The sequence below is a fragment of the Vulpes lagopus genome, chromosome 16 (assembly GCF_018345385.1).
Source record: "Vulpes lagopus strain Blue_001 chromosome 16, ASM1834538v1, whole genome shotgun sequence".
NCBI classification, from domain to species: Eukaryota; Metazoa; Chordata; class Mammalia; order Carnivora; family Canidae; genus Vulpes; species Vulpes lagopus.
In genome coordinates, this window is record NC_054839.1 from 33,216,441 (window position 1) to 33,239,424 (window position 22,984).

The following is a 22,984-nucleotide window of genomic DNA, read 5'->3' on the forward strand; positions in this document are numbered from 1 at the left end:
GCCAGGAAGCCTAAAATGTTCTCACCAAGTGGAAATGTCTATGAAGGTTCATATAGCACTTTGTACATGATGTTTTGTAGCTTTGCCATCCCTTCAGTGAAGCAAAACTTCCTCTTAGTTCATGTGTAATTAATTGATAAATTAATGTCCAGAAGCTTGTAGATTCCAGAATCTGAATAGAACAAGTACGCTTTTCATATATTGAAAGGATGGGTCTGCTTCTCATTTTAGTAATCTTCACTGATAATTTTCACTCCAGATTAGTTTTCCCAGTGAATCAATGGTTCATCAAAGAAGCCAGATTTACCAAGTTATAATGAGATATTTTTTTTTATTTTTTCCCATACTTAGAAATTACAAAATAATTCAAACTTGTAAAAAAAAAAGTACAAAGGTCAATATAACACTAATGTATAACATGCTAAGACTTTTATTTGGTGACTTCATTAAAGCATAATTTATATATATTTGAATTAATAAATATTAAGTATTCATTTAGATAAGTGTGAACAAATATATACCATCATGCAATCACCACCATAATCCAATATGGAACATTTCCAGTCCCCTTACAAATGTTTCCTTAATGCTTTTTACAGGCCATTCTCTCCTACCTCCCTAGCTCCTAGCTATCATTGGTCTTCTTAAGTCATGGGCTAGAAGAAAATATTTGCAAATATATATCTAATAAATGATTTTTACCTAAAATGTAAAAAAAACATAACTGAAAAAGACAACTCATGGTGGGGATATGGGGAGAGGGGAATGAGCAAACAGTTTGAATAAACTTTCCCAAAGAAGATTCACAAACTGAAAATGAAAAGATACTCAGCATCATTAGTATAGGCACATAGCTATTAAAACCATAAGATACCACTCTACATACATTCTCCTACTGATAGAATGTCTAAATTAAAAAAAGTCTGACAATACCAAGTGTTACATTTATATGCAGCAACTATAGCAAGGCTAGCAGGAAGGTAAAAGTGTACACTTTGAAAAAAATCAGCATTCTTTATAAAGTTAACCTTATTATAAAACTTGGCAATCCTACTCCTGAGAAAAGAACTGAAAACATATCTACAGATAGACTTGTACTTGGAAGTTTGTAGCAGTTTTCTCCATATCTCTTTATCTAAAAAAAAAAAAACAAACAAACACATTATTAGATGCAAATGGAGATAATTCCCCTACATGCTTCTGTTTCCATTCCCTTGCCAGAGGTAACTACTATCCCAAAGTTGGTGTGTTCCCTTCTTACATGGGAGTTTACTCTTTTACTACCCCTACATGTTTCCATGAAAAAGGAAAAGGGTTTTTTAGTGCTTTTTCAGGAAAATGTATCTAAATTGTATAATTTTAAGTTGTACCCTTTTGCAATTTGCTTTATTCAAGTGAGCATTATTTTAGATTTACCTATGTTTACAATGTAACTCTAGTTCCCTCATGCTTATAACTATATAGTGTTCTGCTATATATATAATATATAAATATTTTTATATATTATGTAAATATATATTTATAAACATTATATACAAATATATATTTATATATATAAAATACGTACCCAATTTTCTGTTAATGCACAATAGGATTGTTGCAAAATTCTTTTCTATTATAAACTATTTTTCAGCGTGCAAGAATGATCATGTTTTCTTGTCCATATGAGAGTCTCTTGAGTATATACCTAGAGAATCTCTTGAGTACATACCTAGAAATAGTACTGTAGCTTATAGGATGTGCATATATTCAAAGCTACTAAATATTACCACATTTCTCTACACTGTGGTTGTGCTGGATATTTTCTATCTCCCCTCCCTAACAATGTCCTTTCTTTCCCACACTGCTCTGTGACCAGAATACTAACCATTATGAGCAGTATCAACTTGGTTTCCATGACCATAGGTTCATGGTTATCAATGTCTGCTTTAGCTGGGTGACTCATTACTAAAAAGACAGCTGTCCCCGTCATTATCCTTCAGGCCTAAAGGTAGTAACAGCTTCCTACCATTACTAACCCCATAGTGCTTCACCATCCCTTGTCAACGTCTCTTAACCCTTACTTTCAACTTTGTAAATAGTCCTAGTCCTTCACCGAACTCCTCTTTAATTATTTCTTCAGAGTGTGCCATCTGTTTCCTGCTGTGAGCCTGACCATACAATGGTTTTCCATTTATATATAATACTGGAGAATTCCTATTTCATCCTTACCAATATTTGATATTAACAGATTTCTTCATTTTTGCCAACTGGATGCATGTGAAATAAAAACCCATGATTATATTAATTTGAATTCCCTGATGAGAAGTAGAGCATCTTTTCTCATATATGTTGGCTATTTAGATTTTTTCCTCAGGGAATTATCTTTTCATTTTTATTGTCTGTATCTCATTGGATTGTTTATCCTTCTCTAACTGATTTGTAGAACTTATGTGTATGCTCTAAAAACTAATACTGTGTCATTTATGGGTGTTGCAAATACATTTTCTGTCTGTGGCTTAAAAAATAACTTTGCTATCTTTTTAGTGCAGAATGTTTTGAATGAAGTCTAATTAATCAATATTTATGTTTTCCTGGTTTTTGGCTTGCTTAGGAAATCTTCCATACTTCTGTATCATTAAATCATCCTCCAATTTTTTTAATTAAAATTTTTTTTTCCTTTTATGTATCTTATGCATCTGGAGTTTATTTTTGTTTATAGTATGTTGATACAATGTTATTATCATCCATATGGATAGCCAATTGTCCCAACATATTCCAATTAATAGCCTATTCATTCCTCATTGAATTGTAATGACACATTTGTCATTTAATAAGTTTCTTATGTGCCTTAGTCTGTTTCTATGCTCATATTTCATTCTACTTTTATATTTATCTGACACTGTGCCAATATCAATGAGTATAAATCATTCTAGTGGCAAAGATTTTTCATCTCTACAGGAGAGCAGGAGCTCTTCCATTTTATTTTTCCTTAAATTGTTTTTCACAATTTTTGGCCATTTATTTTTCTATGTGAATATTACAATAAACTGACCAAATTTTCAAAAAATAAAATCTTGTTGGAATTTATATTGGAAGTAAATTAAATCTGTAGATTAAATCAGTGGAAATGACTTCTCTATAATATTGACTGAGTGTGTATCTGTATGTGTGGATATATACATTTACCTCTCAAGTTTGAGAACATTTTTCATAAAAATTTTGCATGTGTTTTGTTACATTTATTCCTGAGTACCTTAGATGTTTTTGTTGTTATTAAGGATGAGATCATTAAATTCTTTAATAGAATGCTATGTACCAAATTTCCATCTTGAGATTTACTTCAACAAACTTTCTGAACACTATTATTAGCATGGATTGAAATATTTTCTTATATTGACTTTATTTATGGATAATCTTATCTGTAACAAATTATTTTATTTTATTCTTTACAGTTCTTATAATACTCCTTTTTTCTTTTTTTATTCCTTTATTTTTTTGTCTTATTGCACAGTTTATAATCTCCAATAAAATGTTGAACGGAGAAAATAGGAGAATAGGAGAAAAAACAGGTATCCTTGTCACAGCCCTTACTTTAAATGAAGTGCTTTTAACCTTTCATCATTAAATATAATGTTCCTTGTAATGAATGTATTGGAAGGTACTTGGAAGGTTAAGGAAGGTACTTGGAATTTATATCATGAATTGGGATGGAGTTTTACATGTACTTTTTCTACAACTATTTAATTTTCTATTTCTTTTTTACTCAGTTAATATTATCTCTGTGATGAATTATATTAATAGATAGACATTAAACTATTCTTTCATTCATTGGGTAAATATTTCAGTTATATTTGGTGTGCTAATATTTTATTATTTTTGTATCTATGATTATAAATGATATTGGTCCACAATTTTCCTTTCTTACATTGCCCTACCCATGTTCTGTAATGTATACTTCTGGATGGGGAGAAGGGAGTGTAGGAACTGCTCATAAGATTTGTTTTATTTGTCTTTTTTTATTGTTTGGAAGTTTTACTAATAGAAGTCTAGGTATGCATTTGTTTTAATTTATCTTTCAGATAAATTAAGAGAGCTTCATCAATATGATAATTCATGTCTCATTAATTCTGGAAAACTTCTTACCATTACGTCACAGAATACTGTCTTTACCACATTTTCTCTCTTCTCTCCTTTTAGAACCCCAATTTTAGTTATTCTGTCTCCCATGACTTTTGACATCTTAAATGTTCTATTTCTTTATCTGTGTACTAAATTCTATTTAGTTTTTCAAGTCTGTTTTTCAGTTTAGCTGTGTGAAACATGTGAACACATTCCTTGCTATCATTTCAATGACTTCCATTTCTTGGAGTTATTTTTAAAATTCTGTGTATTTTTTATGGTAATCTGTCCATGATTTATGATATTTATCCTATTTTTTTCCTTCTTGTAATTTCTGTATCTTCCAACTCATTGACAGGTAGATTCTTATCTCCTGCAGATGTATTTTCCAAAGAAGGTCCATAGAAAAATCCTTACATAGCATTCCTATGGAGCTATGTTTTGTTTTGTACTACAGTAGGGGTATTATCAATCAGTATTTTTTGTTTGTTAATTTCATAAATCAAAAGTACTACATCAAATGGCTTGGAGGTAATATAAAAGCTTTGATGATTCTATCGAGCCTTGTTATTTCAACGTCTCACTCCAGGTACTTTCCTTGGTCCAGAGGGGACAGTCTCTCTAATCCCCTTTCATGGAAAAGGCAACCACTGCCAAAATCTTGGTCTTATGCAGTAACATGATTTCCATCCTCTTTCTTTGCCCATGTCTATTGCTATGCCTTTGACCCTACTTGGACAATAAAATCTGTTTGGATCTCATATCCCCAAAGCTACTGCAGTGTAGGACTTACCTCTTTAGCTTTGGGTTTCCTCCTTGCTTCTGGCATCTGAAGATTTCTTTCATTTCTTTTGAGATTGGATAGATAGATAGATAGATAGATAGATAGATAGATAGATAGATAGATAATGTGTCAGAGAAAGAGAGAGAAATGAGGATATACTTTGTAGCCTATCTGTGTGTTAGAACGGTCTACTTTATCCCATCTTGCCATAGTGCCAGAACAAGATATCTGGAGTATTTCTGTTCTCAACTGTTTTCCTTGGTTCTTTTCACTTCTAACCTTTGTCAGGTAAACCTGGGCATTTGTATCACTATATAAGCCTTATAGTGAAGGCCCTGGTTAATAATGGGGACTGAAAAGAACATGCTTACATCTTTTCTTTTGCAAGTTTAGAAGACAGATCCATAACAGCGACTAACACAACTTTACTGCTCATATTGAATCTTTTGGCATGTTCCAGCCTCCTCTAACTGTACTTAGCAACAAACAAACACATTGCAAGTCAAGTAGCTTTGGCTGTGTCCTAATGCAACCAGAAGCAGGAGGTCCCAGAGTACTCCTAAAATGGTCTGTAAAACTGTCAGCTGTATTTTGAATAGTCATAAAATTCAGTATTTCAGATTTTAAAATATTTATTTATAAGAAAATAAGCAAGGTGCAATTATATTTCAAATCTTGATTTATTTTTATCAAGTACATTTCATTCAATCTAAGCTTGTTCTATTTTCACTAATTTGTATTAGGGACCCGACACAGCACAAACTGGCTTTGCTTCAGATGTCTTTGTTTGTCAGTGGGAAAACAGTCATCAGGATATTCAAAGGGCATCAAAATTTTCAGAAGCACCAAAAGGGATCTTTGTAATTATTTTAAATTTTCCATAGATTTTCCCTCAATGGTTGTAAAAATCCTTAAACACCCATGTGAATTATATCACAGTAGTTCAGGGAGAATGTTTGCTTATTTTTCAGCTGTGATATTTCTATAAACAATAGGTCCCTATGAGAAAGCCAGATTCCCCGTGTGGTTGACTAATAGTTTGCTGTATTTGCCAAATTGAAGAGTTTGGCAATATTATATTCCTCTCTCTGACAGGAGCTATTTTTTCCTTCTAACAGAATGATGAAATTATTTCTGAGTTATGTGTAAGATCAACAACCTGATATTCACTTTTGGCTTCACAGTTTGGGTCCTGTGTCTTTATTATGACTCTAGATCAGGTATTTAATACCTACTGAGTTAAATGACTATGGCTCAAGTTTGCCTGACATAAAAGAATCAGAGGAAAATAGGAGTATGTGAGGATTCTCCTTTGAACATTTTGCCTATACGTGACACCATTGATTTTCTTGGCTTCATTAAAATATTACTAGTTTTACATTTCCTCTTGAGGGACATATAAGCATATTCAATTTGAAAGCATATAAGATGGTAGTTATTAAGTAATGTCTTTAAGAGCAAGACACTAGTTTAGGCACTTTCAGAAGCAATGTGTTATTTAATCCGAACACACTCGTTTTGCAGGAGTGTGAAGGAAGAAACATCAATCCAAGCCGTTACTTTTCATGGCCAATTCCATTATCTCCTCTCCTATAATTTGTCTGCACTTCTTCTTTGCCTCCCATCCCTTAATGCTAAAGTCCTCATTCATACCTTAGTTGGAACACACACATCAAGTGGCTTTGACACTCAGGTGCAATTACCAATGATGCATTTGCCTCGATGAAAATGTCAGAATGTAGCAGCAGAAAGGTTACCTCCCCGCACTGCAGGGATAATCACTCTGCAAAGTGCCGAAGCTCTATTCACTCCACGTTCCTTTCAGATCTAATTCCAGAGAGGTTTCTCACATCAGTCACAGAAACTGATCCCTAAATCTGCATCTCCTGGGACAGTCACACTAATTGGCAATCCCAGGTTTTGTTTTCTCTGAATGCTCAGGAAGGAAAGTTCACCTATGGAAATATTAGGTAGGTTTGATTTCGTGGTACCCATTTTTAAAAAAGGATTTTAACCTCCTGTCTGATAAAGAGCTTCATTCTTTAGAGTGGTCAGTCATCTCAATTGATGTCTGGGGGGAGGGAAGAGTGAAAGTCCCGGAAAGGGGGGGTGGGGTGGGTAGTGCCATCTGGATTCATGATGAATGTCTGGGAGCCCTATATCTTTTTCACCCTCTGAAGATCTCCTCTCTTTGTGCCTGGCTTTAATTATCTAATAAGGAGAACAGGTGAGCCAAGAGGCACTTCTGGGGGCTCAGGGAGAGAATGGGAGACAGGGAAACAGAGAAAGGGGGAGAAGATGAAGGCAAACAGCTTTGGGGTTGTGGTTGCTATTTTGCTCCTCTCGCCACTTTGGAGAGGAGGTAGGGACACACATGCTGGCTTTCTCTCCAACGCAGCTGAGACCTTTATGAAATCACTGCAGAAGCAGGGGCGGCAGGCACTATTTTTATCTCCAAATTGATTCAGCTGCAGTCGCTGCTGTGCCTCTGACTTCATTGCTGCCCGGCCCTCCCCTGCGCTGGCCGCCTCGCTGCAGCCCGGCTCCGCGCCTCCCCCTCGCGCGCCCCGGGCCCCGCGGGGCTGGGCGCTGGCAGGGCCCCCGCCCCAGGGACGACGGTGACAGGAGCACCTCGCGCCGCAGGCTCTGACAGTCCACAGGGGCGCGCGGCCAGGCGTCGGTGAGCCGCTGGGGGTTGTGCCAGCATCTAATTGTTCACCCCCGCCCCATTTCCCCTGCCCTGGGGAACAGAGTTACAGAGTTCCAAAAAGAAATTTCAGCAATTGAAATGCCGCGCGCCTGAACATTTGCCAAATGCGCCCCATCTGCGGAAGGTCTATGCTTTCAGACGTTGCTGCCAGGAAGGCAGGACATTTACAAGTCAGACTGTTCATCGTCTTCCCCTCCTTTGCGGGCTCCTGGGGGGCTCCACCCTGTAGCTCCTGGGGAGGCCGACTTGCTGGAAAGGGCTGGGAGGGCTTTCTGTGTCTGAGGAGGCACAGGGACAAGGCGGATGTGCCACCTTTGTTTTGCATGTGATGTCTGGAGTTGTCTCCCTGGTCCCTCTCCCCTGAATTCTGGGAGCTCTGCCAACACCATGCCCTGTGCCTAGCAAACAGGGAGCTGGGACTCCAGAATGTTGGTCACAATGAGATCAGTGAGCAGAGGGTTTTTTGTTGGGTTTTTTTTTTTTTTTTTTTTTTAAGTACTGAAAAATAGGATTAGAAAAACAAAAGAATGCGTTCATAGGCCAAGGATCAGGTGGTCTCAGCGATTCTTTGGTTAATTATTCAAACTCTGAGACTTCACATGGATCCTGTGCTGAGCACAGAGCCTGATAGGCAGCATGCACTCAGCGAAGATGGGTGGGCCTCCCACCTGGCTGGTCGCTGCGGTGACTGAGTGACTCTCATTCCGGGTGGGCAGTGTCAGCCTCTCAGCAAATGTTTGTTGGCTCTAGCAGTCAGTGTTCTAGGAACAACGCTGAACAAAACTGGGTCCTACTAGGAGGAGCCTATCCACATAGTAGGGAAGATGAGATAAGAGAAAAATCCAGAATTCAAATGACAAGCTCAGGCCTCAGTGGAGTTAGATTGAAGGAGAAAAGGAAGATGACAGGTAAGGGTACAAATGGAGGCTTTGAGGATGAAGCAGCTTATGAGCTAGATATTGATAAACGAATATTATTTGGGTGAGAAATGATAGAGAACATTTAGGTCCAGCTGTCCAGCATGGCAACCACTTGTCACATATAGCTACTTAAATTTAGGTTTAAATTAATTAATTTTTTTAAATGAATTCTTCAGTAACCCTAGCCAATATACATAAGTACTCAACAGCCACAGGGGGCTAGTGGCTACCATGTTGGGTAGTACATATCATTTTTGTTATTGCAGAAAGTGCTCTTGGATGGTATTGTTCTCAAGTCAGAGAACAGCATAAACAAAAACACGGGAGTAGAAAAACTCAGGATAAGAAAAGGAATGCTCTTATCCTGGACTGGATAAGCAGATGAATAAGTGACTGGAACAGTGGAAGCAATCAGAAATCAGGGGACCAGAGGATGCAGGCTACCAAATTTGAGGCTCGGGCATTAAACTTATTAGCAGGTGATAGGTAATCTTCAAAGGTCTGTAAGCAGAGAGATGGACATGATCAGAACTGTGCTTCTGAAAGATGCAGATAATGGCTATGTTTAAGATAGTTTTGAGTGGTTTTTTGATTCAGAGTCTTTACGCATCTGTTATCTTGTTTAATTCTCAAAACAAGCCTGTGGGTAGGCAGAGGGGTAGGCAAAAAAGTTTCCAGTGTCACTGGGGAGTGGAAGAACTATGAAAAGAGTCTCAAAGAAGAAAGAAAAGAAAGGAAAGGAAAAAAGGAAAAGATCATTGCGAAAAACAGCTTCCTTCCCCACCACATTGTCCTATAGGCACATTTACCCTCTTGTATCAAGAACTACTGATCTATGTTACAGCTCCCCTCCAGGAGTTGAACTACAATAATAGAAACTGATAGCGCTGAAAAGCAGGCCAAGGTCACGTGCCAAAGTAGCTTCAGATTTGACATAGGAAAGAGAAAATCACAACAGCCACAAATTGGAGCCATTTAAAAGAGAAGCATAGGAAGGATTTAGTGTGACCAACAAGGCTGCTACAGGCTGTGCAGACGGTGCCCCCTGGAGTTGGTCACGCACAGCGTGACCAGATCACCACCAGCTGGAAGGGAAAACAGCTGGGCTCATCGCAATGCTGAGAGGGAAAACCAGAGTACACACTACTGAAAATCAAGCATGATGCAGGTATTCCTGAGAAAAACCTCTTGGAGACCCTCAAATCCTATCTTGTGGGTGACTTTAAACTCAGAGTGTGGGAAGAAGAGCATGCATCAAGCCAACTCGGGATTGCTTTCCGTCCTTTGCATTCTAGTTGAATGCCCCTGGGTAGGCTAAATTAATTTCTCTGCTCGTAAATTCTCTCATCTGTAAATCTGTAGAAATTTGTAACTATTCCTCAGGATTGTGGAGAGGATTCAATGATGTGAGATGTATAAGGCATGTAGTAGGTGCCAGGTATACAGTTAAACGTACCTGAAGATATTCTGGATCCAGATCAGGAAATGAAGAATGTTGATCAGGCTGCCCTGAAGTCTCCATTCCAGGTCCCAAGAATTATCATCCTTCTCTTGAAAAAGAAGCCAAAAAACAAGTCTTTCCAGCATCCTGGTGAGAGACAGTAAATTCACAAAATATTGCCTGTTTGCCTGCCATCCATCAGTCTAGTTGTGGATGTGAAATACACATTGGGCTGGGGCCCCTGAGAGAAGGTTTATATGGATTTAGTGAGGTGCAAATCCCAGTGCAAAGGTAAAGTTTGATTTTTGTCACTGGTATAAACACTATTGCTTCAGGCCTAAACTCCTATCCCCTCCTGTTTCTAATCCTGCTTTCTTTAAACCCCAATAAACAGAGCAAATTTTACTGGTTGCCTGTTTCCTAATATGTTATTACCTCTTTTGTACAGGTTTGTGATGTATTCTGGGCTTGAATAAGCTACAAGTATTTATAGGGCCATTTCCTCTTCCGGTTATACCATGTAACAATTACAGCATGGAATGTCAAGAAGTCCTATTTTTTCCTCTTGGCTTCTTCTATTTGGGGAAAAGGTTTTCTTCTAATTTTCATCAAAACAGCTGCCTCTTCCAATCTCTTAGGTAGCAAACTAAATGGAAAAAGAACCTTCTTAAACAAGCCAAGTCAAGATCACTGTTTTAAAAGTTAAAAAAAAAAAATACAGTATTTGAAGTGAGAGAAACAAATGCTTTCTGAATCTTAAGCTAAATCCCCCAAGAAGTGGGGGGTAAGCAGATGCCTTCTTGTCCCCCAGAGTATCTCCAGGTCCCTTGCTGGCCCATTCTAGCTAAGAAATAAGAAAGAGGCAAGTTTAAAACTACATTCATCTTCTGCGAGAAGCAGCTGAGAACTTTGAAGGCAATTTTTTTTCATCATCCTGTTTCTTGCAGCCCCAATTACTCTAGGAACTTCCGAGTTTCTGGCTATTCAAGATTCTTTTAAATAGAGCTTGAGTGGTCACACAAGCAACCTTCTCACCAAGCACAGGTTGACATGGATGAAACAAAGGCTCCTTTAGTACGCTGTGTTTTGGAAGAGTAGAAACACTTGTTCAGGTCCAAATGCAACTTCTTATAGGATTAAGGGTGAAAAGAAGAGAGAATTTCATTTAACCTTTCAATAATTATGCTTCTAGGATTTGTTTGCCGTCTTTATGTCTCCCTTACTCTCAGGAGCTTCTCCCTCTGAACTGTACTGATGGAGGAAGGCCACTTTGCCTGGAGCAAGGGAATCTGGCTTCTGGGCTGGATTTTAGGGTAAGGTGATTCATGACAGGCTAGATCTTTCTGCTTCTCTTAAATCTCATGCAGAGAATGCCCAGTAGGACCAAATTACGTAGCCTTTAACAATAAGGCTGTTGGAGGTCCCCAAATGAAGATAGGCAAGTGGGGAGGAGGACTGCCTGTTTTTGACAAGGAGAATTGTTCATTGAGAGCTTGAATTCTGTAGGAAGGACTTGGGGGGAAAGTCAAGGAAAAACAAATGAAAAAAAAAATCTGTTTTTTGCCTGGATAGCTTTACCTTGGGAATCTTTGAACCACGCTAATGACTTTAAGGGTGAAAAATTGCAGAGGCCTGATATTAAAACATTTTTGTTGTTGATTTTTGAGGAGACAATTTGAACAAATTATGTGAATATGGAATGAATTACCAGGCTTTCCTCTTGATTTCTAAATATATTTCTCCATTGAGCATATGAAAGAAAATTTCAAAAGAGCAAAAAACTGGTAACAACTTTACTGTCTTTCATAAAAATAAGCCACAGTCCTTTCTGAGCTAGAATACCCCCGCCCAGCTAATGCTGTGTCTTCAACATATGTGGCTCTTACACGCGTAAGAATTAGCTCATGGAAGACAATGTACACAGTCTGAAATGGTTGTAAAGATTGGTGAGTCTAATCTAAGAATAGATTAGATTAAATGATGAGATTAATAAATTAGATTAAATGTATCTGAAAGTGTTTATTAGTGGCAGGCACTATGAGTATGAGGGTGCTCAATAAATATATATTTCAGCCTCATTGAGATTATTTTATTGTATTTCTGTAGAGAAAGTCTTTTCCATATAGCAGTATAACCTTAGTAGGATATGACCTAATTTGCCTTCTTTTTTTTTTAAGATTTTATTTATTTATTCATGATAGACTTAGAGAGAGAGAGAGAGAGAGAGGGAGAGAGAGAGGCAGAGACACAGACAGAGACAGAGGGAGAAGCAGGCTCCATGCAGGGAGCCTTACGCAGAACTCAATCTCGGGCCTCCAGGATCGCACCCTGGGACAAAGGCAGGCACCAAACCGCTGAGCCACCCAGGGATCCCCCCTAATTTGGCTTCTAGTATGAAAGTTAGTAATGCCTAAGCAATTTTTTCTTTCTTTTAATTTTAATTCCAGTATAGTTAACGTACGGCATTATATTAGTTTCAGGTATACAATATAGTGATTCAACAATTCTGTGCATTACTCAGTGCTCATCATGATAAGTATATTTCTAATCCTCTTTAACTATTTCACCCATCTACCCAGCCACCTTCCCTCTGATATCTATCAGTTTGTTCTCTATAGTTAGAGTCTGATTTTTTGTTGTTTCTTTTTTTTTCTTTGTTTTGTTTCTTAAATTCCACACATTAGTGAAATCATATGGTATTTGTTTTTCTCTGACTGGCTTATTTAACTTAGCATTATACCCTCTGGACCTATCCAGGTTGTTGCAAATGGAAAAATTTCATTCTTTTTTATAGGTAAGTAATATATATATATATGCATATATATGCATATATATATATACATATTGCCCAAGTATACATTGATAGATAAGCAGATATGTGTGTGTGTGTGTATATATACACACACACACACATATCTATATGCCACCTCTGTTTATCTGCTGATCTATCAATGTATACTTGGGCCACTTCCATAATTTGGCTATTATAAATAACACTGCACTAAATTTAGGGGTTCTTGTATCTTTTGAATTAATGTTTTTGTATTCTTTGGGTAAGGTAAAACCCAGTAACGGAATTAATAGAACATATGATAGTTCTATTTTTAATTTTGGGGGGAACATGTATACTGTTTTCCCCAGTAGCTGTACTGGTTTGCATTACAACCAACGGCGTACAAGGGTTCCTGTTTTCCACATCCTCGCCATCACTTCTTCGTTCTTGTGTTTTTGATCTTACCTATTCTGACAGGTGTGAGGTGATATCTCATTATGGTTTTGATTTCCATTTCCCTGATAATGAGTGATGTTCAGTGTCTTTTCATGTATCTGTTGGCCATCTGTATATCTTCTTTGGAGAAATGTCTATTCATGTCTTCTGCCCATTTTTAAATTTGGGTTATTCTTTTGGTGTTAAGTTGTATAAGTTCTTTATATATTTTGGATACTAATCCTATATTGGATATTTCATTTGCAAATATCTTATCCTATTCATTAGGCTGTCTTTTAATTTTGTTATTTCCTTTGCTCCTCAGAAACCTTTTATTTTGATGTAGTCCCAATAGTTTAATTTTGCTTTTGTTTCTCTTGCCTCGGGGGACATATCTAGAAAAATGTTCCTACAGTAAATGTCAAAGAAATTACTGCCTGTGCTCTCTTCTAAGATTTTTATGGTTTCAGGCCTCACATTTAGGTCTTTATTCAATTATTTAGTTCATTTTTGCATGTCGTGAAAGAAAGTGGTCCAGTTTCATTCTTTCACATGTAACTGTCCCATTTTCTCAGCACCATTTGTTGAACAGACTGTCTTTTCCCTGTGCATAATCTTACCTCCTTTGTCAAAGATTAATTGACCATATTATTGTGGTTTATTTCTGGGCTCTCTATTCTGTTCTATTGATCTGTGTCTGTTTTTCTGATAATACCATATTGTTTTGATTGCTACAGCTTTGTAGTATATCTTGAAATCTGGAATTGTGATACCTCCAGTTTTGTTCTTCTTTTTCAAGATTGCTTTGGCTATACGGGGTCTTTTGTGGTTTCATACATATTTTAGGATTATTTTTTCTAGCTTTGTGAAAAATGCTGTTGGTATTTTGATAAAAATATATTACATCTATAGATTGCTTTGGGTAGGATGGACATTTTAACAATGTTTGTTCTTCCAGTCCATGAACATGGAAGATATTTCCACTTATTTGTGTTGTCTTCAATTGCTTTCATCAGTGTTTTACAGTTTTCAGAGTCTAGATCTTTCACCTCCTTGGTTAAGTCTATTTCTAGATATTTTATTAGTTTTGATGCAATTGTAAGTGGGATGGTTTTCTTAATTTCTCTTTCTGTTACTTCACTTAATGTATAGAAATGCAACAGATTTCTGTATAATAATTTTGTATTGTGCAACATTACTGAATTCATTTATTCTTGTAGTTTTGGTGTCTTTTAGTGTTTTTTGTATATAGCATCATGTCATCTGCAAATAGTGAAAGTTTTATTTCTTCCTTAGCAATTTGGAGTTTTTAAATTTCTTTTTGTTGTCTGATTGCTGTGGCTAGGACTTCCAGTAATATGTTGAACAAAAGTGGTGAGAGCATGATGTCCATTAGTCTTGGAAAGAGTTGCATAAAATACTAATGCATATGAAGGAAAACTGGGATATGTGTAATGGGAACTAGGGACAAAAAGAGCAAGAGCTGTATAATTGATGGACTCTATATAACAGAGGTAGAAAAACTGAATTTTGAAACCAGTACATTGCCCAATTGCAGACAAAATTTGTCCAGTAGGAAAGCTTCCCGATGTTGGCATATTAACATTGTTGCCATGAACTGGTACAACTTAGGTAGCAGCCAGCATGTTGAAGTGACCGATGCAGATCATAGACACTGAACCACAACAAAGAAGCCATAACAGAACAGAAACATGACCCTGTCTACCTCTGCCCACAGGTGGGAAGTGATGACAGCTAATGAGAAGGCCTATCATGTGAGATAACTGCATGCCTCATTTAATCCCCACAACTTCAGAAAATAAATATTGTCACCATTTTATTTTTTTAACGATTTTATTTATTTATTTTAGAGAGAGAGAGCACAGGGAAAAGGACAAGTAGACTGCACTGAACTTGGAGCCTAATGGGGAGCTCAGTCCCACAACTCAGAGATCATGACCTCGGCAGAACCTGAGAGTCAGACATGTAACTGACTGAGCCACTCAGGCACCCCATGTCAACATTTTTAAAGAGAAAGAAATGGAGGTTATTAAACTGACCCATGGTTCATCTATTAAATAGTTGAACAAGAAATAGGATTTGGGTATCTTTAAAGGCAGATGCCTTATACCATACCCTTCCTTTTGTATAGTTTCTTTTTCTCATTTTTATTCTAATACACTTAAAATAACTGAAATCTTGGGACACCTGAGTGGCTCAGCAGTTGAGCATTTGCCTTTGGCTCAGGGCATGATTCCGGGGTTCTGGATCAAGTCCCATATTGGGCTCTTTGTGAGGAGCCTGCTTCTCCCTCTGCCTATGTCTCTGCCTCTGTGTGTGTGTGCATGTGTTTAATAAATAAATAAAATCTTTAAAAAAAATAACTGAAATCTTGCCATTTGCAACAATGTGGATGGAACTAGAATGTATTATGCTAAGCAAAATAAGTCATTCAGAGAAAGACAAATACCATGATTTCACTCATATGTGGAATTTAAAAAACAAACAGATGAACAAAGGGAAAGGGAAGGAAAAATAAAATAAGATGAAAACAAAGAGTGTGGGCAGCCCTGGTGGCTCAGTGGTTTAGTGCCACCTTCAGTCCAGGGCGTTATCCTGGAGACTCGGGATCCAGTCCCATGTCAGGCTCCCTGCATGGAGCCTGCTTCTCCCTCTGCCTGTGTCTCTGCCTCTCTCTCTCTCTCTCTCTCTGTGTGTGTCTCTCATGAATAAATAAATAAAATCTTAAAAAAAAAAAAAAGAAGAAAGCAGAGAGGGAGGCAAACTATAAGAGAATCTTAACTACAGGAAACAAACAGGGTTGCTGAAGGGGAAGTGGGTGGGGGGATGGGGTAATTGGGTGATGGGCATTAAGGAGGGCACTTGATGTAATGAGCACTGGGTGTTATATGCAACTGATGAATCACTAAATTCTACCTCTGAAACTAATAACACGGTATATGTTAATTAAATCAAATTTAAATTAAAAAAATAACTGCAAGTAAATTTTGAAGTTCATACTATGAAATATTTTATTTTTTCTCCATAATTCCTTCAGTTGTCTTTTGAAAGTCCCAGGTAAAAATATTACCTTCAGTTATTTCTAAAGATCTGAATCAAATCTAAGTGATCTAAGCTGATATTTGTCATCAACCTTCAGATGATCTGATTGAACAGCACTGATTAGTAAATATTTCTGTCAACTACTTCTACAAGGTAATGAAAATAGACGATAAAAGCGTCTTCAAAGATATATGATGCTTGAAGGCACTGGATTTTAATTATCATCATCATCATTGCCATTATCATCATCATGATTGCAATGGACTGGATGTTTATATTTCTCCCAAATTCAAATATTAAAATCCTAACCCTCAATGTGATGGTATTAGGAGGTGGGGCCTTTGGGAGGTAATTAGGTCATAAGGGTAGACTCTTAATGAATGGGTTAAGTACCCTTATTAAAGGACCCCACAGAGCTCCCTGGCCCCTTCCTCCATACATGAACAATGAGACTTTGGCAGTGGGTATCTCAGAAAAGGGCTTTCATCACAACAACCGTGGTGGGACCCTGATCTCAGACTTCTAGCTTTCTGAACTGTGAGAAATAAATCTCTGTTCTTTATGAGCCACCAGTTTATAGTACTCTATTATAACAGCCCAAACTAAGACAATAATCATTATTTTTAGTCATTTAAGTGTAAACTGTTAAGATAGAAAAGTGGAGCTTCTGGGTTTGAAGCCAGAGGCTAAGCAAGGCCTGCAGGGCATCCTATCTCTCTCCTCAGCTGCATTGAGTGTACTCTGAAGAATTTTGGCATTACAGGGGATCCCGCTGGAAAACAAGCTTCTTTTGTAAGCTTTGGGATTTTGGGGGCAGTTTCCTTTTTTTTTTTTTTTTAAGAATTGTGGTAGGCTGGTAGATGTCATGAATATAAAGGTAATTTAAATGTAGCTCTTTACCCCTCAGAGTAGACAATCTACATAGTGAGCTTCAATTTCACAAGTAGTGATCAGCCTTTGTCCTTTATTGCTTTCCCCTGAGGGTTTCATTGGGTTACACTCAGCATTAACATGTGGCTCTTTTGTACATAGGTCCATTTTGGTGCTCACCTACTCATTTGCCTGGAAGATTCAGTGTAGCAATACATTTAGCATGTATGTAGTCTGTTCTCTTATTAGCCAAAGGTAAGGAGAGAGGCAAAAGGGGATCTAGCTCTCCTTTTTCTCTTCTTCTCATTTTTCTTTTGCTAATGAAACAGTTTTTAAATATATTTTCAGTGTTCAGTTTAGGGAAGGAAAACAAATGGTCAGTTTTTTTAGTAAACTTAATAATTCTGGGTAGAAAATTATAGTCGTTTCCAAGTGCTGAATAAATAACATGCTGGGCCCAGGACTGAACACCCCATGGTTTCTGGGTGGGAGACTGATTCCCTAAGTCACCATGTACCCCACTCAGTGTGTGCTGAGAGAAGTTACTACTCTTGTTCTCTTGTCTCCCCTTGGGCCAGCCCACTAGATCTGATGAGACTGCTGGAAGGAATGTAGAGAAGATATACCATGACAAGCCCTGATGTGAGCATTTGGTGACCTCTTGTATCCTGGAAAGAGCCAATTTCCCTGCAGTTCTATCCCAAGTTCTCTTTCTCTAGGCTCTAGTCAGGCTGCTGGAATTTGTATCCTGCATCCTCCACTATTGATTGGTGGTACTCTGAGCAAGCCATGGTCCCTCATCTGTAAAATATGAGTAATAGCACTGTTTGCTTGTATTTGCTCTGAGATGCAGTGAGTTCATGGGAGTGGCATGCGAGAACAGTTTTTTGTCAAACGATGTCTCTTCTACAGTCAAGTGTCTCCTTCACCACCACCACCACCATCATCATCATCCCTCAGTAGCAAACACCTTTCCACCTCTGTGGTGTGCACCTCATTCTCCATATCCCTTCCCTCCATTTCATACGCATAGTGTTTCTCAACAGCAAGGGAAATTTTGCTTATTTTATAGTTTTTTCCTTCTTTTCATTTTTTTAAACATTCTTTTTTTTTGGGTGACTCTAGTCTCTTCTGCCCTTAAGTAAAACACATACATGGATAGATCTTCTATTTACATTGCTAAATGTATCTCCCCTCCCCCCTAATATCAAGTACCATAAATCTAACTGCTCTCAATTGTTTCCTAGATGTAACGCCAAAATCTCAAACATAATCTGCCTAAGATAAACTAATAGTTGATGTTATCATGCACTCTGCCAGGCTCCTAGAAGTGGCTCTTCCCACTCAGGCCCTCCTAATGACATGATAATCTTAATCTTCCACCACCTGTGCAATCTGTGGACCAGCATTTAAATGTTCTTCCTACTTCAGATAGTAAAGATACTTCGGTTCATCCACATTAGAGACCTAATAAATTTTCTCAGAATGATTGATCTCAAATTAGAATTTTGCAAATCATATAATTAATTGAAGTATTTCAGAATTGTTCAAAATCAGTTCTCCATTAGAATTACAGATCTTAGTGCTTGAAGGGATTTGGGCCTTCTGCCATCTATTGTGTATGTTGTAAACATCAATCACTGAGCCCAGTGTAGAGAATACAATTAAATTCAAGAAAAACCCTTCTTTGAACCATGTGCTGGCTCATTAGGGAATAAAGATCTGTGAGCAGTTTGAGAATATTTCTCTGTGGCAAAGTCTACAATGGCAAGTTCTATAGAAACACAGAAAGGGCAGACTCTGGGAATCTTAGCCCAATATCTCTACAGTATACAAATATTTTGCAATTTGGGCTGATAATTCAGAGGAAGCATAATTTATGTATCCCCTCCCTTAGCTCCAGTTTATCCACCAAGCAATTTGCACGAGGTCATTGAAGCATCTAGTGCTTATTCACCTGATGTTAAACCCCTTCCTACTTGCTAAGTATGAGTAGTTGTACAGTAGTTTAAAAATCTCTCCCTCTAAGCTTGAACCTCTTTTGAGTATACGCAATTATTTTCTGTTGTTATAGATTACTTAACTAAGCAGGATTGACATCCATCACTAAAATTACTCACTGCATGCTTTTTTTTTTTTTATCACTGCATACTTTTAAGCAGGGTTCTGGATTCAGATATAGTTTAAATCACCACATGGTGAAAATATCCTCTGTGTTCTTCAGATTCAGATCACTCATTACATGTGAACATATAACTTTCTTCATCATCCAAATGCCACTTTTATAAATGTATTTAATTAACTCTTTTGTTTCATTAACCAACTATAATACAGAGAACCAAAGATAATTTACTGGGTGGATAGTTCTTAATAAGGACCAGGTGGTTTACTTTATGTGAACATTACTCTAATTTTCTCAGTGTTTTCATAAGGTCTTTGCCATAATGTTTCTCTTGCATAATGGAAAAAAAAGTTAGACATATCATCATTCCCCATATTATAGACATATCATCATGCCTACTCTTTATATTTTTATCCTTTAGTGTAAAGTTAAGACACACTAAATTTCTATAGTGAACACTACAGATCTGGTCTCAATGTTCATAGATCCACTGTCACCAAAAGTCTTAAGTCTTGTTAGATTAAAAGTCCCACTCCAAAAGCTCCACTGGCACTCATGTTTGATGTTACCATTTTATTCCATTTTGTAAGCTCGTTGTCTTCTTTCAAAATTCAAAATAGCCTAATCCACAAAAAACACACATGAGTTCTTACTATGTCAGAGTACTAAACCTGATATTATAATTGCCATAAAAAAAAAAACCACTGAGTTCTGAGTTACCATAAAATGGCAGGCTTGTTTCAGGGTTACCTCTGACCCACATTCACCATTGTAGCAGTGTGCTCACAAAAATCCTTCTCCATTTAGCAAGAGAGGAGAAATTATATCCTCTTTTTTTCCACCCTTTAATTTAAATCAAATTTACAAATTCCACTAATCCCCAGCAGATAGAGAAGATGGTGTTGACAATTCACAGGGGATCTGAGGGGTTCAGCAATGGTGACATTCCCTCCCAACCACACCAGCTGCCCCAGTAGAAGCAGTGTAGCACAATGCCATTCAATGCCAAGAACTATGCAATTAGCACTCTGTTATGTTTAACTAGTGAGAAGGAGGTCTCAGAAGGCATTTATACCACTAATCACCAGAAGAGATCTATCTATGCCATTAGAAATGGGGTAATATTAAAAGATAACTCTAAAGCTCACATTATTCCTAATCCATTGTAAAATGCTCACCCTACAATCAATTTACTCCAATTTGTTGCTACTTTTAAACATTGATAGTCATTGGGAGCTGAGTTTCAATATAATTCTAGACAAGACCTTTCATAGTGGAGTTAATATTTTTCAAAAGAATATTTCTGGGACATTTCCCAGATCGGCATCTGGCTTTTTCATAGTTCCCTAAGGAAAGGACTTACAAGGAAAAGCAGTGGAATAATTACATTTATTAACAATTTATTTTATGCGTGAATTTTTTTGCACATCTGTAAGCAGCCCACACTTTCTCAGGTACCAACTGGTTCTGTTTTCCTTTATTTGTCTCTGAGTAACTGACATGAATGATAATACCCAGCAATGCACCTCCCCCAACACACACACACACACTTCAGTGAGTATTCAATAAGATTCAGTTTCATAATGAGTATCTGTAGTTTGTTGGGTGGAACACATTTTCCAAAACATAAACTCTTCTCTTGTAACAGAATTATTTTCAAGAACTGTCACTAATCACACTAATTTCAAATTAAGAAACAATTAAATAGAACATGGGGAAGAGTTAAATAGCCCAGACGTGAAAATAGAAATAACAAGGGAAACAGTAGTTCTCTAGATCCACTAAGGCAGCAAAAGGAATCAAGTGTAACCATGCAGATGACCGAAAATTTTGAGAGATATGCTGTTTTTCTTGGGAGAGATGCTATAAAATTCACTAAATTATCAGCAAAGTCTACTATCCTATCTTTCATATTATTTAACTAAATCATTACTGAACTTCATTACTGAACATTTCATATTATTTAACTAAATCATTACTAGAGACACTTTAATATCATAGAAGTAAAAAGAGAGACAAGTGAGTTTTTGTCTCATTGAATATAGAGCATTCTTGCAATTTAACATGGGTAAGGCAGTTTGGGATAAACCTTATATCAAAAAAAGGAAATTTGGATATCTGAACAACTGGTTATATGAAACACTGATACTGAAGGATAGGTGAGAAACAAAAGATGTATTTAACTTATGATATATGGTCTCTAACTGTAAGGAAAATGTGTCCTATTACTAGGAGATACCATTGTTTTATTACATTCATGGCTACTTTTGCAGATAGAAATTTCACAATGAGAACTAGGGGAGAATTAATTATTCTATATGGAGGAACAAATAAAAACAAAGTTTCTGGGGAAAAAAATCCAAGAAGAAGATTCAGATTAGATACTGTTCAGAAGAAAAGGTCAAAGAAAAAAAATAGAATAGTTGAAGATCAGCCAAAGAGAGATTTTTTTTAAAAAGAGACATTAGATATAATGAGACATGTTTCAATTGTTTTCTGAAGGCCTTGGGATGTCAGTCCCTTTGTCTTTCTCATATATAGTACATTCTAAAGCAGAGGCACAGGAATGCTGAGTTCTATACTCACAGGGGCAGAACTCTTAATAGGATGTCTGCAAGCTATAGCCCATGAGGTCTGATGATATTTGACAATATTGCATTGTCCTTTGGAGGCAGACTTTGCCTTCAGGGCAAAGAGTCGATTTCAGTAAGCAGATGATGAGGAGCCACTGAAGTTTGGCTTCTTTTGCTTATTTTTAAAATAAGCTCTGTGTCTTAGAAGTATATTTTTGATAGAAACATATAGATCTTGGAAAAGTAAAGGTTGAGAAGGCGAGAAACAGATTATAAGACTACAATATAATCTGGTTTAGGAGGATTGATTAAATGAATTAGGGCAATGGCAGTAGGAATGGAAATAGAGAGACAGTTATGACAGGTGTTTGCAAATAAAGCCAAAAGAAATTGGCATACCACCAATTTGAATAATGTTGAAAAAAGTGATCTCAAAGATCTCTTGGCAAAGAAAATGCAAAGCTGCTTTCAATAGTCTAATTGTCAGTGGGAATAGTAGACTATTACTTCAAAACTATATTAAAAATAAATAATTTTGTTAAGGTAAAAACTAATGTTTTCAGCATAAGATAATACTATGAAACTGAACAAAGGACACTTCATTTAAAATGGGTTTGGGAGGCCAGAATGGGGGGCTCATCATCAGTGAGCTGTCTATACTCATCATCAGTTATAGACTCCAACATAAAAAGAGGTACCTTGCATCCCCAGCAGGAAGAATCCTATACTTTGCTACTAGAACAGGAAGAAGAAAGATTTTCCCCTTCCCTGGCAACAGCTTAGCCAATTAGAGACTGTCACAACTCAGCCAATGAAAAGCCACTACACTTCCAACTCCTAGTTTACTCCAGTGGACTTTCTATTTGTAACAGCTCCTCCCGAACTCCCTCCCTCTTTCCTGTATAAAACAGCATTATGAGGATCCTAGGTGACTCCGTTGGTTAAGTGTCTGATTCTTGATTTCAGCTGTAGTTATGAACTCAGGGTTGTGAAATTGAGGCCCATGTTGGGCTCTGCACTGGGTGTGGAGCCTGCTTAACATTCTCTCTCTCCCTCTGCCACTCCCTTAAAAAAAAAGCATTCCTCTCTGTTCTCTAAACTTGCTTATAGTTTTACCATAGCTTGCATTTCCCAAATTGTAACTCTCAGCTATTCCCAAATAAACCCATTTTTGCTGGTAAAATAACTGACA

At 37.2% G+C, this 22,984-nt stretch overlaps 1 long non-coding RNA gene across 1 annotated transcript in view; it reads right to left on the reverse strand.

The window, feature by feature from the left end:
* Nucleotides 1-342: 342 nt before the first annotated feature.
* Nucleotides 343-22,984, reverse strand: part of LOC121476830 — a 39,014-nt gene continuing 16,372 nt past the window's right edge. The window contains exons 3-5 of the long non-coding RNA XR_005984044.1: nucleotides 9,972-10,103; nucleotides 4,895-4,949; nucleotides 343-1,135 (exon numbers count right to left, since the gene is read on the reverse strand). This is a non-coding gene — a long non-coding RNA (uncharacterized LOC121476830). The remainder of the gene's footprint in view (nucleotides 1,136-4,894; nucleotides 4,950-9,971; nucleotides 10,104-22,984) is intronic.